This window comes from Tachysurus vachellii, chromosome 26 (assembly GCF_030014155.1).
Source record: "Tachysurus vachellii isolate PV-2020 chromosome 26, HZAU_Pvac_v1, whole genome shotgun sequence".
Lineage (NCBI taxonomy): Eukaryota > Metazoa > Chordata > Actinopteri > Siluriformes > Bagridae > Tachysurus > Tachysurus vachellii.
This window is the reverse complement of record NC_083485.1, coordinates 14,424,451-14,432,285: the sequence shown is the minus strand read 5'-3', so window position 1 is coordinate 14,432,285 and position 7,835 is coordinate 14,424,451.

Sequence of the window (7,835 nt, the reverse complement as noted above, 5' to 3'; positions counted from 1 at the left end):
TTAAAATAGGCACAAATCTGAAGCCTGTTTATGCAAATCATGGATGGCCTTTGCCTTCTGGATTTCATTCAAACTACTCCAGGGAATATGAGCTTTTGGTATGTGGCATTAAAGATTTAAGACAATGGATGTCCTGCAGCTAGACTGAATATCGAGAGAAACATCAAGATCAAGCCCTGGAAAAAAGCCTCACCCGGTAATTATCATAGGATGCAAAAAATTGTTTTAAAAATAATGAAGAGGCAGAATGTTACAATTTTGTAGTAAAAGAAATGTAAAATTAATTCCATACCTAAGCCACAGGGTGTAAGATATTAAGCATTAAAAGGCATACATATGGAGCTGGCTCATTTTTGCTCCGTCATGCGTTGAACACCGTGTGATTATGTGAGTTATGTATGCAGTTATCTTTTTCCTTCCCTGTTATCCCCAGGCATTTTCTCACCTCCAAAAAACACAGGAAGGAAATGAACCAAGGGGTTGCCCTTACCTCGGTCCAACTCACACATTCAGCGACCACCCTCCATTTGCCATAAGTGAGATCTGAGCTTGGCTATTGTGAACATGTGGCTCTGCACTGAATTCCAACTCAGGAGCAGGTGTGGCTGCAAAGTCAAATCCATCATCAAAGAGCCCGTCACAACCGTTCTGAACTGGTTCGGCTGGAATGATGATCTAAAGCAGGTGTGAGAAGGGCAGACGTGGTGGGAAGAGGGACTGTAGGATGGGGATAAGTGCACCTCAGTAATCGTAGACGTTCTCCGGGCAGCTAAACATCAGTACAGGGCTGATCAGGTGTCATACAACAAAAGACTCTAATTCAAATTCATGAATAATCTGCATGTGTGTATAAACAGATGAGTGAGATTCGGAGTTGAGTGCAAGAGTGTTTCAAGACGTCTGGGATGACTGCCAAACCACAAAATCAGAACTTTCACTGCCTAGAGTGTGGGCCTGTCAGCTCCAGACAGACATAATGAGAGACAACATGCAAATTTACAAGGGATGACCTACTGAAGTTCTGAAGTGGAGAAACTGAAACACTGCGCTTTCTATCTCTGTGGTTAAAAGGTGCCATTTTTAATGTTTAAAAGTACATCTAGGCAATTAGAATTTAATAATTACCTGAAAAATCAGTGTGAAACCTGAAATTTCCTTATGGTAATCATGCTAGTTTCTTCATTTAGATGAAGGTTGCCAGATATCTCTAATAAAAGCAGCTCAGTACTTCTTCAGTATTGAAAATGCATACAAATCTTTGGTCAATATAATCATAACTGTAAATAATATCTATTTAGCACAGTGCAACATGGGAACACAATGGGGAAATTATGATAGTAGAATAACTTGCTTGGGTGCTAGTGTGTGTTTTAATCTACTGTAATTATTTGGGCTGGAAATGAGCTCTTCCCCAAACCACCACCGCCTTGTACTGCATTCAACTTACCTCAGAAATTGGATGACGGGGCCGGGAACTACGTCATTTTTGACCTCTGTGCATTCAAGCTAAGCATGGGGAAAAAAACATGCACGCCTCCATGTTCGTCTTTTGTTAGGGACAAGCTTGGTAGATACATTTAAGTCGAACAGGGTTGGTAAGTTTTTGGCTTTGTGATATATATATATATCAGATAATACATAAGACTTTTACATACATGTGACAGTAAAGGGTTAGGGTTAGGGTGGTAAGGGTGTAGCCCTAAACAAAAAAAAGCTAGCTATCCAAAGGTGGCATTAAACCACTGTACAGTATATAAGATGAAGCCAGGGAAAAGTAAGCACAAATCCCACATAACATTTGTTATTATTTATTTATATCCACATAAATACATGTGAATATGGCATGCGTCATCGTGTTTGTACACCTCTGTTTTGTAAATGTCACTGAACTGATGTGAATTATTTCTTTGCTAGAATTTATTGGGTATAAAAATTGTTGCAAAAGAAAAAGAATAAAATTATTCAAGATGTGATTTTATTTTAAACGCAAATATCAGTGAATCATTTAAATATCAATTTTAACAATGTACACAGCTTTCATTTTTATCTGTTTATTAGTCAGTAGATATGTATCCATTATAGTGAAGAGAAATCCATAAAGACTATGAGTTTAAAGAATTGCTGATTAAATTTACATACATAAACAGATAAATGAATATTTTATTCATCCTGTACTGAGCATTATGTACAATGGAACATAGCCATCAAATATGTTTAAGTGATAAGTAAAAGCACAGTAAAAACTGTTTTAAATCCATAGAAGGATTCAGTTTATAAGCTAGCTAATCTTCAAAATGTATGCACTATGGACTATAAAGGAATGATATGTAATATTACATATGTGCATATAAATATGTATGCTGTAATTCGGAGCATTGCTTCATCTGCAAACGTGTTGAGGTTTGCGTGCAGTTAACACAAAGTCTTTGTCACCGTGAAGTAAAACCTTTCCTGATGAAAACACAGAACTAAATATGTTCTCATTCATCGATGTCTCTTCTTATCATTCTTTTCTTTCCTTCTCGTCTGTTCTTCATCCAACCCCCTAACCACTTTGCTTTGAATCCTCCCGGAGTCTGTACTTTCAGCGACTCAATTACGCAGAGACCCCGTGGTGAAAATTACAGATGTTTTTCCATCATTTCTCTCTTTCCGCTGGGACGGCTTGACCACTCCCTGCTGTCCATTCCTTCCTCCCCTCCTCTCCATCCTTCTCTCCCCCATCTCTCTCTCTGTCTCTCTATCCCCTTCCTCTCATACACTTACTCCCCACCTGTCTTGTTCTTTTCCTTACGCTCCCCATATGTAGAAGTCATTGTGTTGCTATCAGGGACTGCGATGAAATAATGGGTAAATGGACTTGTTTGTGCAATCCTCTCACCATGAGCTTAGAGAGTGGGTGAAAAAAATACACAAATATGACAGAGAGAATTTCAGAAAGCATTGTCCTTTAAAACTGTCTTTTTCTTGTCATTACTGTAAACATCGGCGAGCGAAACTCGGCAGGCGATGAGAGGTTTCCGTTCGACTGGAGCTCAATAACAATTGCTGCAAATATTACAGGAGAGACGAGATGCTGAGTCTCACTTTAAAAATGGAAAAGTGTGGAAATAAATCATTTCTTATTATTAAGATTCTGACACACGGATATACAAAGCGATTGTAAGAATAAAAAGTAAACAATAATAATTATATGTTGGATTATTTGCATATTAATATGCAACAAGCAGCAGCTCTGATTTTAAAGTTCCTTAAAATCTACTGACCAGAAGGTTGTGTGTTCAAATCTCATGGCATCTAGGGAGCTACTACTAGCAAAGCCTTTAAATAATTCAATAAAGGTCATAAATTAGACCAAGAGCTATGTGCAGGTCCCTTAAAATACAGTCCAGGCCAATGTGATTTTTGTATTTTTGTTTTATTTTTATTGAACTTCCTTTAAAGTTCTTAATGCCTTCAAACATTTTTGATTAGCCTACTTTAAAAGATGTAAGACTTTATATAAAACTTTCCTATGCTGTGTTATCAGCATTAAAATTAAATTGTTAAAACACTGATTAAAACACCCAGTGGAGGCATTCAGAGCGAGAATAAAAGGGGGCCTGAAATAGACCCTTGAGGAACCCCGCCGTTAAGGTTAGCAAAAATAAACTCAGTTATCCCAAGTGGACACAAATTTTCTATTAATAAAATGCTAGATGAAATAAGATTCAAAAAAAGACTTTAATGGTATGTATGACACCTGTTTATGTCTACTTCATTTCTAAACACAGCTGGCTGGAAATTTCTTCACATAACTGTGAAGTTATTCTATTAGTAATAGCCCATAACTCTGAAAGAATACTAGAGGAACAGAAAAAATTGTAAAGTTTGTATCAAGTGATTCCCTAAAATGAAATTACAGAGACTAGCTTTTATTTTAATTTTAGTTTTTAATTTTTTATTTCAATTACAGTTCACAAAATGAATTTAATTTCAATCAACAGTCATTTAATCACTTGATCTTTTTCAAGCCGCAGGTTGTATGTTTAACACCACTGCTTAAGATATATCTGAAATTAATAAGACATGTCTTTTGAAAGTTTGGCAGATTATTTATAGACTGTCTACAGTCTAAGGGAAATGGAAAAAAGATATATATATATATATATGTATAGATAGATATATTCTTTACCCTTCTGTTCTCACATCATGAAGCCAGTGTACAATATGATAGCATTCTTTAATTTTATTTTAATTCTTTAACTTCTTCAATTTAATTTCATAAATGCCAGTGATGTAAAGACAAGAGACCAACAGTAGATCTGATCCTTAATAGCAAACAGGGTGGATCAGAGTGCACAAGCATCACTGTTACAGGGCATCACCTTTATCCCGTTCGAATCAGACCTATCTACTCAGACCCAGCCGGCTTCTCAGCCTTCACTGTCTAATACAGAAAACAAATCGAAAGACATAATGAGGGCCCCAGCAAACCAGGCAGCGGCCCCCCGGGTGTGGCTCCAATACGGAGGCTGCAGAGAGCAAAATAAATCTATTGACTCGGATCAATATGCTACATTACTGACACGCCTGGGGAGAGTGTGCTGTGTGTATAGGGGAGGGTTTGTGTCCAAACATGACAAAGCTGGTTTTGGCAGGACAGCAGCTTTATTATACACAGTTTGACTCGCCAAGATCAAATTTCTGCTTGATGGATTTCTGCTTTTTTGGCTAATCTTCCTAGCAATGCAGAGTTACTCAAGTGAAATTAGCTAGCTACTGTAGCTAGTGATGTTCGGTTTGTTTCACAATAGCTAGTGTGATATTCAGGTTAACCTGTTAGCTAACTGAACCAAATAATATTTTTAATTATGTTAGTTTAATTACTGGGAAAAAATGTCCTTTCATGAAGTAAAAAAATACTTTTTAAAAATGAGCGTTAATTTGTGGGAGATTTCATAGCTAGTGAGCTTGTATAAGTTAATCTACTCGCTTTGATAAAAAGCTATTGATTGAGTGCAGACACACACTGAGCAGAGTTGTGGGAGTGTGAAAGCCCATTGACAGATAAAGCTTAGGTTGGTGCAGAAGCTCTGTAACCCGAGAAGATCAGAGTCCCAACTAGGCTTTAAGCAGCAGGCAAAATATTTCTATTTTTCCATCAATATTTTATCACACACTCGCCGGAAAACATACACACTGAGGATTTGACCGTAATGGCCCCCCATCTGTTTATAGATCTGGCACGGAGATTAGAAACGGGTGCATGTGATGCCCTTTGACAGCGACAGACGCTCAGAGACGGGCTTTATGTCCTACGTACTGTCAAGGAAATACTGGTTTTTTTTTGTTTCTTTTTTTGATGACCTTCTTCAAAGACTATGTAAATGGCCCACAAATGGTAAATGGTGTATGAAATGGGAAAAGCTTGATGCAGTAGACGCATGCTGTCTCCGAGCTGTTCGTCGGTTCATCATTTAACAAAACGGGGATTTTGGTGTAATTGAAACCGAATAATTGTTTAATTGAATCGTGACAAAGTGGGCTCAATCGACTTCAAACGGCTGTGTTTTTATAAAGCCAGGGATGTTAACCAAAGCCGCAAAAATGCATTAGCGAAATCTTTTACCAACGCTCTGGCATGTTCGATCTCTGGTGTGTGCGCTATAAATCCAGCAGACAGGACAAAGAACGTGAGCTCATTGTCTATCACAGACCCATTAGTACATGCTCCAAACCTCTAGGGTTACTTAACACGCCTAAGATTTAGGCAGCATAGTCCTGCATTATAATCATAATCACAACATAGATTTACTCAGCGGATCTCCTTGAAGATTAGTAAGCATCGACTAAAAGTACTTAGCGATGATGAAATATTTATAACCTCAAAACAGGTTATGGTTTTAAACTTTAGAGTGGATCAGAAAAACTCACAAACTTCAGAATGGAAGTATTTTTTCCATCATGTCTGGAATGAATTGTGCTTTGAACATGAATGTGGATGCCTGTCAAGCTCTCATGCTAGGCAAAGGTTTTAGGTTTCCTTAATCGGATGTACCTGACCTGCTCATTGTTCACGTTCACATACCTTTGAGATGTTGTCTGATGTTTATAATAATGAAGCAAGGAGGCAGATGGATTCATTGTCACAATATTATTTTGGATTAAATGGCCGATCTAATGCTAGTAGATTTAGCACTGGTTAGCTGCAAATAAATTTAGGTGTATAGTAAAATGTTTGCTCTAAAACTGATCCACTCATTTATTTAGAAATGAATAAAAATCAAAATAGAAATAAAAATTTTACAATGTATGTCTACAACAGTAGATTGTAGTGAAATTATCAGAAATTAGCATTAGCAATCTAAACTATTTAGGGCTACCTTTTAGTGTGAGATAACTGATAGTTGGCTAATGTTTTGTAAGATCCTCTTAGAAGAGCGTGTATGTTTGATGATCAACTTTCTTGCACTTTGTGAAGCAATAATCAACATTTCTTTGTCTCTATTGCTTGGCTGGTTGGAGATTTAGCTATACTTTAAGCTAGGTTGCTAATGTCGCAGAGTTAGCTAGCTAGCTTGAGTGTACTGTTTGGTTTCACAGTTGCTATTGTAATGGTTAGGCTAATTATAATTTTAACCTGGCTGACAAATGAATAGTTTGCTGCCCTTAAGAACTGGGTTTAGTCATTTAGCTATAATTCTAAGATTACAAAATGTTAGCTTGAACAGCTCAAAAATAAAAGTGTAGATTTTGTACACTTTTGAATGAAAGTGTGACTGAGGTGAACTCAGGAAGGCTAAAGGTTTATCTTTTTAGTAGCATGTCTGGCAGATATAAGTAGCATCGACTCAGGTTTCACAAGCGACATGTGCAGAACAATAGTAGCCTTTGTCCACTAAAGGATCATGACAGGGATTCAGAGACAAAGAAGAGCACCACATTAGCGCTCATTCTGTGTGACAACTTGGACTATTCATGTCCTTCGGTTGTGTCCCAGTCCCTTGAGTACAGCACTTAATGAGAGATAATTGGCCAAAGGTCAAGGATGATTAACTCCATTGGGTGACTCTCACCTTTTTCCATACCTAGGCCTGACAGGTATAGCGCCGTCTCCAGCTAACATTTGAGCCACGTGAGACATGGCTTGGTTTTTTTCTCCTTGACATTATATTGTTACATAGTCTATGACTTCCTTCTTTGGACAAACAATCACCTTGATGTCGCCCCAAAGCAGCCGTGTCTGACTTCCTTCCTATTGTGGAGATCAAACGAGAGCTTTCACAAACCGGCTCACAATAGCCGCGCTGACACAGGACCTGTTTTTAGGACTTTGGCCACCATAAATATGGCAGATGCGTCATCCTAAATATAAAATGTATTATTATTATTATTATTATTATTATTATTATTATTATTAATTATATAAGCTGGAATATTAGCATCTAGGGTTGGAAAATACTTTGCTTGAGCAATTGTTTTTTGTTACTATGCTTAAATATTATTTTGGCATAATTATACTTTATTGAGATTATCCTACTCTAGTGGAAAATAACTTATTTTTAACTTGTTAGATTTTTAGACTTTCATAGTAGTTGCTTCAAACCTTTTTATTTGTATTTCATTTATATTTTATTTACATTTCAGTTTAAATCATCTAATCAAGGTCATCAGTGTTAAACTATTTGCTCTGAATGACTTAATTCCTTAAAACCTTTTTTTATTTATATTTTTTATATTTTAATACTTTTAACAGCAGAAAGCTTTGTTCGCTTGTACTTTCAATACAAATGGAGTAATATTTTGACCTAATTAATTATATCTCCTTAAATATAATTAAAGTTCTTTTCTCA